The following is a 14,419-nucleotide window of genomic DNA, read 5'->3' on the forward strand; positions in this document are numbered from 1 at the left end:
TTTCAAGCTATATGAATTAGACTGTGCTTTCACCTAAGTGTGTTCTCACCATTGTTCTTCATTACAAGGACTTTGGTACCTTTTATCATCAGCTGCATTTGTGAGACCCTAAGAAAAAGTATCACAGAGCTTGTTTGCATTTCTGTGGCGGTTTGCAGCAGTCAGGTTGTAGATGTTTTTAAACATAGATTGTGTAGTACAGCACCTTGCCTTTAGTAATTTTGTTCTCTGCTATTTTCTTCTCCGTTCTCACCCTACCCTTGTTTGTTCTGACCTCATTCCTCTCCTATTACCTCCTGCGATGTTGTGCCACAGTTTCTCAATGTGACATAGATTGGCTCTTTCAATCATTCTCTCTCCAGCAAGTCATTGTAAAATGAGCAGCTGTTGTGTTGCTGATAGCTATAGCTAGGGAAAGCCAAAATGTTGCAGGGGGTTCTTGGTGGGAAGACCGTTAAAATAAAGGTGTTGCTTTCCCAGGGTTTACTGGAAGAGAAGCATCCTTTTCCCAATGGCTCCTTCCTTGCAACAAAATTGAAAACTAATTTAACATCAAAAGGGCAGACAAACAAACAGTCCCCTATTAAACCTCCCAAATGGCTGATTCTATTCCACTGCCTGTTTAAGCTCTCTCCGCACCCCTCTGCAATCCTGCCACCCTGCATTGCTTTCTGCTGCACACCACAAATTTCACAGGAACAGCCTGGCACAGGCAGCGCTGACATTGGCACGTCCCTAGCTCAGTGGGCATTTCCTTCCTGTGCTCTCTGAAATACTGGATGGATATTTTGTGTGGTAAGTGGCACATGCATATACAGCCTTTGTTTCCATTCACATTACCAGAATAGACCAGGGAGATTAACTGCTAAGAGCAGAAAAAGCAACTTGGATGGATTTTGCTCAGAAAGGTAGTTTTCTCTCAAAATCAGAAGACTTCTTGTTCAGATGTATGTTCATTACAGGGCTGAAATCCTACTTGTCTATGATTTCTACTGATTCAAAATGGCATTTAGATTTCCTATTAAGTAGATCATTATTCTGTTTTGCCAGAAATCCCGATCTCTTTATTTTGTAGCCATCTTTATAATTAGGGTACAGATTCTTCCAAAGGATGAGATGTGATGCCCCGCACTGCTTCGGGTCTTGAACTGTGCCTTATTCAACCCTCAACCATTAGTGGAAGCTGACGCAGCATATATCAAAATGCACTGCTGTTGCCAGAAGATTTAGTGGCTGTTAATTTCACTTTTCTCTTTTTTTTTTCCCTTTCCCTCCTGCTCTAACAATTCCAGTTTACTAACAAAGCAAAAATGTAAATAAGCTAAGCTCCCCTTTCTCCCCCCATCCCCAATTTTGATCTCACTGGCCAAAGGCTTTTGTCAGCTCTTTCTCCCTTGCGGTGTAAGCAGCAAATTTTTTTAATATTAAGAGTTCTGTGAAAGATTGCTGATAGGCCAGGAATCCCTTAACCCATGATGGACAAGCAGATTTTGTACAAGTTAATAGATTCTATTATTTTTAAACCCCTACAGCAATTTTTATCTCTATAGAAGAGAAGGGTGTGCTGTGCTAATAATGAGTAGCAAATACTGCCTTTAGAAAAACGTGATTTTTTTCACACGGATCAGTATTTTGACTTCACTTACATAGATCAGTATTTTGACTTGTGCTTTTAAGAGATTTCATGTACTTTCTGAAGAAACAAGTTTATTTTCACTCTGTTGAGCTTCAGCTACATTGTTGTTTTTATTAGAATTGTTGTCTTCTTTCACTGAAGAACTTGGATACAGATGAATTTACAATTTTCAGAATGAGATCCATTTGTGGATACTCCGGTTTAGGAGTGTTATTGCTGGGCTTCTTAATTTTTGCTAACCAGTCAGTGTCGTCCTCTGATTAAAAATACCCAAAATACCCCAAATTTTATTTGTGATAATTATGTGAATCAATGGATGTAATCCATTCAGTGTTAAACTCTAATCTCTGCAAACCTGGAGGTCTTTCACACCTAGCTGGCTTGAATTCCAGGATCCATCAGAATTACAGCATTACAGCCAGCACTGCAGGCAAAAAAAGAGGAGCAAGAGGGAAATGGGATACCCAGATGGAACAGTAACAGGAAATCTTGTCTTGGTGTGCTTGTTAGTCAGTGTGTGTGACTAAAATGCTGTGAGAAGAAAAACATGAGCAGCAGTCTATCATAGTCGAAAGGGACATTGTATTGCAAGAGTCAGAAAAGGAGTGATGATTTTCTTTCATGCCTTATAAAAGAGAAGCCTACCAGTTGAACCAGTTTCCAGAAGATACTATAGTAAAATAATAGTTTTACTGTAGATCTTGTTTTAAAAAGGAATTTGGGAAAATATTTTCCTTGGTGTTGATCTATTCTACATACTTACCCTGTGAACCACCACTATTTGTATAGTATATGGCACAGACCTCTTTTAAATTTTTTTGAGGGAGAGAAGACTACCATATGAAAGTGACACCGTTTAATGTCTTTGTGGGTGACATGGACAGTGGCATCGAGTGCACCCCCAGCCAGTTTGCCGATGACACAAAGCTGTGCAGTGCAGCTGGCACACAGAGGGAAGGGATGGCATCCAGAGGGACCTGGGCAGCCTTCAGAGGTGGGACTGTGTGAGCCTCAGGAAGTTCAGTGAGGCCAAGTGCAAGGTCCAGCAGCTGGGTCAGGGCAATCCCAACAGATGCAGACTGGGCAGAGAATGGATTGGGAGCAGCCCTGAGGAGAAGGACTTGGGGGTGTTGGTGGAGGAGAAGCTCAGCAAGACTCAGCAATGGGCACTAGCAGCCCAGAGAGCCAGCCTTTTGCATCAAAACCAGCATAGCCAGCAGGGTGAGGGAGGGGATCCTGCCACTCTGCTCTCATGAGACCCCACCTGAAGTTCTGCATCCAGCTCTGGGGTCCTCAACACTAGCAGAACCTAAGTTGGAGCAGATCCAGGGAAGGGCCATGAAGGTGGTGAGAGAAGTGGAGCACCTCTTCTAGAAGACAGCTTGGGAGAACTGAGGTTTTTCAGCCTGAAGAAGAGAAGGCTCCAGGGAGCCTTATGGCAGGCAGCCTTCCAGCACTTACAGGTGGCTTACTGGAAGGCTGGAGAGGAACTGTTTAAAAGGACACGAGTAACAGGTCAAGGAGAAATGGCTTTAAACTGAAAGGAGGTTTATATTAGTTATTGGGGAGAAGTTTTTCACTATAAGAGTAGTGGCACTGGAACAGGTTGCCCAGAGAATCTGTCAATGCCCCATCCCTAGAAGTAGTGTTCCAGGCCAGGTTGGATGAGGTTTTGAGCAACCTGGTCTAGTGGAAGGTGTCCCTGCCCATGACAGGGGGGAGGAGGGTTGGAACCAGCCAAACTTTAAGATCCCTTCCAACCCAAACAAATGTATGAATCTATTAATTTGTAATACTATGCTTTTTGTTGAAGTTTCAAATACCCTAAAGTAATTGCAAAACAAGAGGGGATTATATCCTTGTAAAATGGATATGATCCCCCTGTCTAGAAAGATTATTTTAACACATCTATCAATGTTTCTCCCTTGGCTTCTCCGGAGGCAAAAATCTTGCAACAGCTTGTTGCAAGGAAGATGCATGCTGTTCGTTGGCATCCAGACCAGAAAAAAGCCAAAACACAAAATGCCATTGACGTAGCTATGTTCTTAATCACTTCTAGTGCACAAAACATCTAATCAGCAGTTTTGCAAATCTAGAATGCTTATAAATGAAATATGTGAATGTTTCACATAGTAGTAGTTTAAAACCCTTTCTTTTGATTGGTTTGTACAACATTTAGAGTGTTTCTGTCTTTTCAAAGGATGAAAAAATAAGCAAATTGTAAAGCACTCTAGCTCAAGGCATTGCTTCTAGCACAGGGAGCATTTAGCCTGTGATGCCTATTAGAATTCAGCCCAGGTCACAACTGATGAATAATATGTTGTCTCAAGGCTTCTCAAAATAACTAAATAGTCTCAATCAGGTTTTGTGAGGAGAGCCTATGCTACAAAAGACACTATAAAAACTCCTATCATAGTTGCAGTGTTGCCAGAGATCAGGGAGGTGTCCTTCTCTGCAGAGGTGGTCTTTCCAGAACAGGTGCAGGAGATGAAAAGAGACAGAGACACGCTGTTCAAGTTCCTCCTGTTCAGTTTCCATGATGACAGAGGGTTTCATTTTCCACAACCTGCTGTTTTTTATTGGCCCAAAGTTAAGTATCAGATAGAAAAACAGTAAATCACAAAATAAAGCATGCTCTGGGTGGTTATTTTTTATGGGTAGTTTATGGGATTTTGTTTTAAGAGGTTTCATTTGCTTAATATCTGGTGGGTCTGTGTTTATATTTCACAGTCACACATTGCAGTTTTAGTGTTTAATTGCTGTCTTAAGCCAGTGCCAAACATTTCTGCCCTATGGACTGAACACCCTGAAGGATCCAGCGCTGAGAATTGTCCAGCAGCCTCCCACGGATGGCCAGATCAGTGGCGTTCTCATCCCCATAGCTGTGCTCTGCCCCATACCTGGTTTGTCCTCTTTGCTGATTCCTGCCAGGCCTGCTTCCACCATCCTGGCAATGGCTGAGCAGCCCGCATGGCAGGGCATCTGCTGCCGTGGACACTGTGGCAGCACACGTACACAGGCCACTTCTTGTAGCTCTGTGAGTCACTGGTAGCACCCTGCTGGTACAAATCCATCTAGAGTATGAAGGCTGTTGAAATCCAATTAACATATTTGCATAATTATGCATGTGCTCTGCTTCACGTAACAAAATTCAAATATACTCAACCACAGTGGCCAAGATTTGACAGGTATGTTTGTTGCTAGTTTTAGCTGCATGTTCTAAGGCCATCCTTGGACAATTACTGTTTACATTTGATCATTAACTTATGCATTTCTTTATAACTTTCTTTTCTCAACCCACTTACGTTTTTCTCAAGAAATTTAAAGCGGTGTGTGTTTGGTTTTGTATGTTGGGGTTTTTACTCTGTCATTATTTGGCTACGCAAACGTAGATCATCTCTCTTTATAGGTGTTGGCAAATAGGGCATTAATTTGTGTTTTATCATAAATTAAAAGGTTGTCTCTCACTCCCTTGTCCCTTGCAATACTAAGCAGTGATTAATGAGCAAATGGGAAAAGTCTCTCACATCTCCATCAGCATGTTTTTGTTGTTGTTGACAGATGGTTGTTATACCTAGATAAAATAGAGCATAAATGTCATAAGGTATTTGGTTTCTCTGATGGGATAGGCTGCTGCAGTTTTCACTTTTTCAGTGGACTATGTATCACTGCCGTGAGAGATATTTAAAGTGGCCTTCATGCTTCATAGTTAGTGTCAGACTTGACTAGACAGATACGTGGTGTGTTCCTCCTTCGAAGAAGGAGTCCGTGCAATTGCAAATATGGCTTGAATTAATTCTGTGCCTCAAAAGAAGAACATTTTCACTACCTCCAGATAATAATTTTTTTAAAAATTAATGAAAAGCGAGATATCCTTTCTCCTCCTTAGAGACAAAATTCATGCAGCTGGAACTGTGACTTGAAAGATTTGAACAGCCCTTTGACAGCATCGCTCTGTAGGTAGATACGGAAGTCAAATTGCAAAGTGGATTTTTAGAAAGCAAACACAAAAGAACAATTCACTCCGTCGGCAAGCTCCTCTGTGTTTTCCCCATTTTCAGATAACAGTGGACTCAAATTATTGTGATGTGTTGATTGATTACAGCCGTTAAGTTTCTTAGTAATCAGTTTCATCACTTATTCTCAATTCACGCTTGCACCTTTGATTTCTCTTCCACAACAGGGTGATGTGGGTTGTCGTTGACTAATGAAGAACAGAATTGGTTTCGGCGTGAGACAAACGGAATGCCGACACCAATCCCAAAATGCATTAATCTTTAATAATCCACATCTGCATGTTTATAAATGATATAACCAGGAGTTGCTAATGTTAATGCTCCCCCTTCCAAACAGAAGCTGACATAGGAGTTGGTGTTTGCAAACTGCATGAGAGGCACGTGGCCGCACGTGGTGCGTGTGACCTTGCGGAGGGAGCTCGCCAGATGAAAGTTCTCGGTTGATTAAAAATACATGAAGAATTGCTTCGCTTCGCTTATCGTTGTCGGGCAAGATGAAATATGGCATGATAGATCTTGTCTTCTAGGGAGATCAGACCCACCAAATGGGTTTTGGAAGCAGGTTTGCCTCAAGGTGCTTTTATCCTTTATGCATTCAACTTGCCCTTTTCTCCCTCTTCCCTGAGAATTTCTGAGACCAGGGCTGTGTAATATGCCATATAACACAATAAGAAAAACTAGATTAGCTGAGGGTTTGTTCCTTTTGAGGGTAGTATTAGTGAGAGCACATACATTTTGCTACTAAAATGCTCTTTAATCAGAGACAGTGATCTAGCATGAGGAGTAGCAGCCAGGACTAACTAAATAGTTCATTGCCACGTAGCACTGCTCCAATTTTCCTGCTAGACTTGAGAGAGCCAGGAGGAGCAAGGAGAACTCAAACTCCATTGCTGATAGTCTTCAAAGTTAATGCTGCCCAATTCTGAGAAATTCTTAAACTTATGTGGATGAAGGGAAAAGAAATATGGATAAGAAACAGCAATTTCACGTCACATTCACCATCTTGCATGTTTTTACACTGCAAATATTATAAAGGAAAATTGATATGTAGCTTCGTTAAAATTTAGCAATGTTAAAGCTAGGAGTTAAGATTTTTATTAGGTGGCAAATTTTAGAAATGTATGTCTGCTACATCTGTTGTGCTTCTCAGGCTCTTGAATGCAGGTGACACAATAAGGAGCAGCTTAGAGAAAAAAAATCTCCTCCTAGTTATAAATACAGTCTAGAGAACGAGCACTGATAATGAAAAATTCTTCTTTTTGGAACTTGGTTTAAATCCCTAAATAGAATTCTGAGGTTTTAAGTTTCAGGTGTGTGGCAGGGTAGGTTTCATTTCTGCAAGGAAGAAATGAGCCAAAAAGAAACACTACACTCTCCTTTGTTAGGAGCTTTTAGATATTTAGCACTTGCATCAATTGCAGTTTTATATTTTGTTTAATTGACATTTTATAGAAAACTTGAGAATGGTTTTCCTCTAGCTGAAGCATATGCTTTTTGCATTACACGTAATTACTACAAACATGTAATGATGTGTCCTAAGTAATTACAGATTACTAAATCCATGCAACCCTTTACAATCTTCTACTTCAGTTCAAATGCAAGCAAAACTACCATTTTTATGGAAGGATTAAAAGGACAGAATGAAAAAACACAGTATGCCTACCAGGTCTGAATCATTCCCTAAAGAACATAGGCACTTTAAAAAAAAAAATTAAGAAAATACAATTTTCAAAATCTAAAAGAAATTCAGAGGCCCTTTAGAGGCGTGAGAGAAAGTGCTGGCAAGCTGTGGCCGCAGCCTCTCCCAGCCCCTCTCATCCCAATTCACGCCATCGCTTTGGAGGGACGCAGCGACAGAGTGCAAAACATGTGGAGGGGTGGTTAAACGAGACTTTAGAGGGGGAAGAAAAGAAATTAAATCAGTGGCTGAGCTTTGAAGAGGTCTGTCTAGTGCAGAGCAGCGAGCGAGTGGGGAAGAAAGGAGCAAGCACCTCATCTAATCTTTCTTCTGGGGACCCAGGTGGACAAATTGGCAACCCTGTTCACAGCCTCCCCCCCAACCCCCTTTGTAGCGTAAGAACTGCTAATCGGATCCATGCTGCTGCAACTGTGGTTAGTTATTAACAGAATAAAAGCAGATTTCTTCAAAAGAATGGGTTGGGGAAAACGGCTCTACAAAATTGCAAGGTTGTTAGAATCTTAAATGCACAGCAGTCGGTTTTTCCCTATTCTGAATTAGGCGATGAATACGGCCTTTCATCTGTCACTGTGCCCATTTCTTCAGAAGGCAGCCAAACATTAGGCTTCTCAAACAAAAAAAAAAAAAAATTGTTTGAAAGAGGAAAAATATTGGGGAACAGGAAGAATAGGAAAACGAGAAGGAGAAATCAGGTTTTGTTTTTATTAATTTGGCCTGGTGAGAGAAATATGAGCTTGCCTGCTCTATTCAGTTCCTGCATGCCAGCCACTGTGAGCCACCGTTTCTGAATGTGGGGATTAGAAAAGCTTTAACTGGTTGCTATCCTGGGCTGCACCATTCTGGACTGGCCTCCAGCAGAAATATCCTTGGCTGGAAACTCTCCCAAGCTTAATGGAAATAATGCATTAAATGGATGCAGAGTTAGGCAGAGGTGAAAGCAGAAAAAATTTGATTCCCCCAAATGAAACTTCTCATAACTGCAAAGTGAAATTACAGGTTTGGGGTAGGTGTTACTGAAGATAGAGAAGCAGATTCTTAGATTTAGATTGATTTATGCCTTTGCTTATACAAGTAATTAAATTATGCATCCTGAATATCGAGGAGCTCTACTGCCTTCCTGGTTTGCAGCAGAATTTTGGAATTTGTTGGAAAGGAATAGTCCTCAGGCAGACAGGGGCTTGCTGTGACCTACTGGAAAGCCACTCAGTATTTGGGTGAGTCGCATGCTTCTGGAGATTCCAATTGACAGCTTGCTTTGGGCTTACTTCCAAAATCTCAGGAGAATGTGCTTCACTTTGATCCAAACACAGAGGTGACTTCTGGATGGGGCATGGATGAAACAGACCTGCTTGGCAGTGTCTGCTGCTGCTCTCCCTTCCTGTCCAGACCAAAAAGAGCTTTGGCCTTGGAGGGCAATATATTTTCTTTCCTGCCCCTTGCCACCAAGACCGTTTGTCAGTTCAGGCAGTACTAACAATTATTTCACTTCATACTCCTGAGTATTTGTTACAGTCTTTATACCTTACTCAGAGGTTCCACAATCTGGGAATAAATCTCAGATGTCTAATTTGACAGACCCCAGTTTCAGCTACTTAATTTTTTTTTTTTTTTTTTTTTAAAGTCCATAATATAATGAATTATTCTGTGGTAAGGGTGACATTTGGATGGTGTTCCATAAGTAATACCTTGGGACTACATGCTGAGTAATGAGGATGAAACAAAATATTGAGTAGCTACCTCATCCTGTCAGTGTCAACTTAATTTTGAATTAAATGTTATATCATGTCAAACTCATGTTATTAAATGTTATATCATGTCAAGCTTCTACTCATGAAATTAAGATGTTTATGCTTTTGCATTTGTGTGGAGAAAAGTGAGAGTTAGGGTTCTCTAGGCCCCTTTGTTCATTGTTGCATTTTTAATGTAGACTTGAGAGCAATTTAGCACTTAAGTTACAGTGATTTCTTTGAAACTCACCCACAACCCCATTCTTGATATGGTGAATGTGACATAGATAGCAAAAAGCAGGTGAGAGTGTAACTTTCAAGTCTTGGTAGTCTGAGAATTTTACACTTTCGTGAGAAGCAAAGTAGGGGGTTGTGCTGCTTATTGATTTTACACGGATTGTGATACTCACGGACGTCTGTTAGAGAATCACGTGTCTTTGAAGCACGATACGTTTGTTTTAAGAGGCAGTATGGAAAATCAGGGCTAGGCCTGACAACAATCTTGATAACACTTTATGATATAGAGCATCCCTAAATCTGGCCTAAGTTGATAATCCCCTTCTTTGGAAGCTTGTACAGAAGCTTTGTGTTGCTGCAATGGAACAAATCAGCTTCCTGCAGTCCCACCTTCAGTGAACCTCTTAGTCAGCCACCAAGAGCATTCCAAGGCAGGAGGGTTCTGGGTTTGGTCCCAATTTCCTGCCTCAGGGTGGTGGAAATTGTCTTGGTAAGCAGGCTGCAGTGGATTTTCAGCATTGTAAGGGGTTGTTAGCTGCAGTGTGGTGCTGAACAGAGCCAAAAGGCTTGGTCTGTTTGACTCCACATATCCCCAGCACAGCCACAGCTGCTGTATCTGAAAGGGTCCTCATGTGCCAGGCCTTTTAAAACATCTGCACTCAGATTACTGCATAGATAGGAGGAAGGTTTTAATATTTTACATGTCTTAATTTGAGAGGATATGCAGACAACCCTTGCTTTTTACTGGAATGAATAAGTAATTTAAAAATTCCTGTTGATACAACAGGAAGCTTGGCTACAATGCATAAATTAAGGAAGAAAATAATCTTTATTCTTAAGGGGTCATAGGCTTTATGAGATGAAAGAGATAACACAAAACACATGACCAGATTCCCTTTATGCTACCCATAGAAAAATTTCTTTCCTTTGAGGTCATTTGCACCTCACTTCCAATTTCCTGAAAAGCTCATTTGAAACACTCCCATATAGAAGCCTACTTATGTTCTTTCATTTCTGATGTAGGGATCCGAGACCCAGAATTTCTCTTCTGGTCTGTGAGCCTTTATTGTAACATTGACTGTGTGATGATTATCCTATTATTTTATCAGATTTCATCCTAATCACTAGATTTTCAGGACCTCATTATTCCTAAAACAAAGTTGTTTCAAGTTCCAATAATGGTTTGATTATCCTCCTAAACATCATCATGCCTTTTCCTCCCTGATATTTAGCCTCAAATATATTCTTAGAAAGAAGTCACAAAATTCCAGCTCTAGTTTTTGTCATACTAAATAATAGTTACACTTTCAGCCTCCCATCATTTCATGCTGGTAGCTGGTTCCCATTCCAGTTTGTATTAGGCTTTCTGGGTTTGTCTATGAAGGCCCACCGGTGGCACATCAGCAGTGATGTTGTGCTGTCTTACCTCTACTGTAAACAATCCTCCTGATTTGTGCTAGTGATCAATTTGTTTCTTTGAGTGCCACATGACATAGTTAGTTATAGCTGTTTGTAAGCTATAACTATTTTAGGTCAACAGATATGGTCAGATTTTTCCTTCATTTTTTCCTCCTATGTCTGCCTGATAACCTACAGCTCTTCAGTTATAAAAGGCCTGGCTCTGATCCATGTATATAAATGTTTACATTTTTAATACTCCAAGCCAAAAGGTGGTCCCTAGGGTTTCTCAGGTAGTACTTTGATCATCTTTTGCATTGACCAATATTACCTACTTTGTGATCAATCAATGTCATTAATCCAGTCATAGCTCTCAATTCCTACATTAGATTGGGAATGATCCAAAGACAACCCACAAGATCTGTAACTTCTTTCCTTCAGCTTAGTTTTCTATTTTCAACACAGGCTGTGATCAGTCCCCCACCCTCCAGTTCCTCATGATCTTAAAATTCCTGTGCTTGTACCCCTCCTTCCCCCCTTAACTGGCTATTTCCCAGAGGAACCTGTTATCACCAAAGTGTTTTCTTGACTCAACTGTTCAGGCATTATTCTGGGAGGCATTGTCCAGCTGGTACAGGGCATCACAGCTGAGCATCCCCCAGTATCATTACAGTGATAGGAGCAGAGAGCCCTCAGCATCTTTGAAAACATTGTTGATGTGGACTGTAAGGACTCCTCCTCAGCAGAATATCAAAGGTCTGCTCTTGCTTGCTGTGTTGACCCTAAGGAATTTACTTTTTACAGTTTAACTCCAAGGCTGTAGCCATAATGCAGTCTCTGTTTAGTACTTTTCTCAGTCCATCTTTGACAAAAATAGTACACATTCTCTCGTGACTTCATTTGAAGTGAAGATTTTCAAAGTGAAAAAATTTAAAAGCATTTGACGTAATGTAAAAAATAGAAAACCCGCTTACAAATATAGTATTATGCATTTTTAAATTCCCTTACCTCTTCAGATGACTTTTTCGTATTTTAAATAGCAGATACTACATTAGGTAGACTGCTGGTTTCAGTAGTTTTAACAACTAATTTTACTAGATAGCTATATAAATTTGTATAGCATTTTGCTCCTCTGTGAAGTATAGGGGAAAGAACTAGCATGGCAGCTTCTATCCTGTTAGCATGCATTATTGCATTTTCTTTGGCTTTGCATAACAGTAATATTGTGAAACTTCTGTTGTATTCACTTTGCATACATTTTGGCAGGTGGAGTATCTCACCAATGTGGCAGCAGTGGTATACAAAAGATGGGAAAAGGTTATCATCCCTGTTTAAACTTTCTTCTGTGTATCACTGGGTCAAAGGAAGCAGCAGTCTGTCAGTGAAAGAGAAAAATACTGGATTTTGGATAGTTGTAGAAGTTATGTTAAAAATGAAAAAAGGTTGGTTTCATTTCGTAGAAGTTTTCCTTCCCTAATAAAATAGAAAAGTCTGTTCATGTGTTATTTAAAATGTCTTCCAAGAAACACAACAGCAATACTGGTTGAAAGAAAAAAGGATTACTATCATTTAAAGGAAAGAAACGGAAAATCCTTAAGGTCATTTCTTTTCATGACAAAGAAACTTAAAAAGCATGACAGACAGGATCTTCAAAGGTTTTAAAGTCCTGTCATCAGCTCCCAATCAATAGGAGTTAGATACCCAAATTAAGAGTTCAGTTCAAGTCTTCAAAGGTATTGGGTGCTTAACCTCCCTTTACCTTTCACATCACTTCTAAGAATAAAATGGCAGTTTGATTGAAAACGCTCTGATGCAGTACCATCATGTCCAGCACCTGGATCATCTGTAGCGCCCACTGGTAATCAGCACAGTGGATGCTTCTCTTGGGAATTTGTTACTTGTGCAGAGTTGGTCATGTTTATGAAACCGTTTTTCTTTGTGAAACAAAAGTTTTGCTTGACAGTTTGTTTAATAAGGAAAAAAAAACAGAAGTACACCGAAAAAATAGCATAAATGTTTGCACAGACTGAAAATTCCAGTGAATCTGCAAAACTCCAGAGTCTGTATTGACTGAAGATGTGGATGAAATTGATTTCTTCATAAAAGTTGTACAGGTACTGTTCTACACTTTGACTTTACTGGTCTGTGATTGAACATTTGCCTGTGTGGAATAAGGCTCCAGCCAGATAACTGATGTTACTATCAATGTAAAAAAAACCAGACACCATCTATAATATGCAAAATATGTTGCCTATCATAGATATTTTCTGCACTATAGCTTCTCTCAAAGTTGCCAAGCATCCACCTAAAGGAGGATCCTCTGAGAGCTATGCGGTGCAGTGAGAACTACCCCTGCTTTTTATTACTTTTTTAAAGTGTTTGTAGAAATCTTAGATGGTTTGCATCAACTTGAAGTGCTCTCTCTGATAGCGGTGCCTGGGGCATACACAGTGGAAGTGGCAGTGCCCTGTGTTAACATGGAAATGCTGTTTGTTTACAGTCTTGAGTCACTGAATCCTTCCTGTCAAGCCGAAAGCTTTCATTATAATGCAGGCACTTACGATCGCCACAGCCTGCTCTTGAGTGACATCAAAACATAAGCTGGAATTTGTCATTATTATTGTCATATGCCTCAGAGTTCGTGAATGGGCTGTGGAACCCAAAGCCTTGGGCACTGAGTGGCATGTTTGGTCTTTTGGAGGAACAATTCTGCCTCTGGTCCAGCATTTGCATCTCTGAGACAGTTGTCACAGCTGCTCCCGGTAATGTTGACTGTCATGTTTTTAGTGCAAAAGCACCTCATCTGAATAGCTAGGCAGTGGTTACACTTCACATTTCACAGATTTTCTCTTTGTTCTGTATCAATCTGGCCCTTCTTCAGAGTTGCTGCTGAGAGCCGGTGGCTTTGGGACACATTTGCTTTCCTGCATTTATGTCCAACCCGGGGCCCTTGGTGGCTCTGAAGGGCAGCCCCTGGTGCCCCGCTGTCAGCCTGGCTCCCAGCGCCAGCACCGTCCGCAGGATTCTTGCTCCTGCCACTGCAGAGGGGCAGCTGCTGAGCAGGAGGAAATGAGTCTCAGCAGGCACAAATCTATTGCCTGTGTTTTTATTCTTTCCATTTCTTTCAAATGGAAAACAATCTGAACAGTTTCTGAGGATGAGGGGTATAAATCTGTCTGCTGCTATTTATACCGTGCTCGTCACTGCAAGTGTCTAAATGCTTAAAGTATGTATTTGCTGCCTAACCTGAGGTGGTCTTCAGGCCACTTGGGCTGTCACGAGCAGGTATGTATAAGACCAAGAGCAAAGAGTCCTAGGGGATGTCTAGGTCTCATTCGTCCTCTTGCTCGGGCTGGGGCAGGTTGATGCTTCAGCTTGAGGCTCCTGGGGCATTGGGAGGATGGTAAGATGGACCTTTCTGCTTGACACGGTGTTGAATGGTGACCCAGAGGAGTGACTTGCATCAGTGCAGTAAGCATCTGCCTTATTATCCATTAACACTGAAAGGGAACGTTTTCTGTTCCGAGCCTCACAGACAGCACTGAGAGTGTTCTGCTTGTTTGGGTGGGTAGACAGCAAGAACAAGGACATAAAAATGGATGTGTCTATTCTGGCTAGTTATTTTAATAAATAACTTCCCCTTGTTTTTATTTGAATAATAAGATACCCCTTTTCTGTCTGATCTCTTTCAAACATTCACTTTCAC

General features: G+C 40.9%; 1 protein-coding gene across 5 annotated transcripts in view; it reads left to right on the top strand.

The window, feature by feature from the left end:
• Positions 1-14,419, top strand: part of ARID1B (AT-rich interaction domain 1B) — a 325,491-nt gene that overhangs the window by 228,833 nt on the left and 82,239 nt on the right. The gene's annotated exons all lie outside the window — the stretch shown is intronic.

The sequence above is a fragment of the Fringilla coelebs genome, assembly GCF_963513975.1.
Source record: "Fringilla coelebs genome assembly, chromosome: 3".
Lineage (NCBI taxonomy): Eukaryota > Metazoa > Chordata > Aves > Passeriformes > Fringillidae > Fringilla > Fringilla coelebs.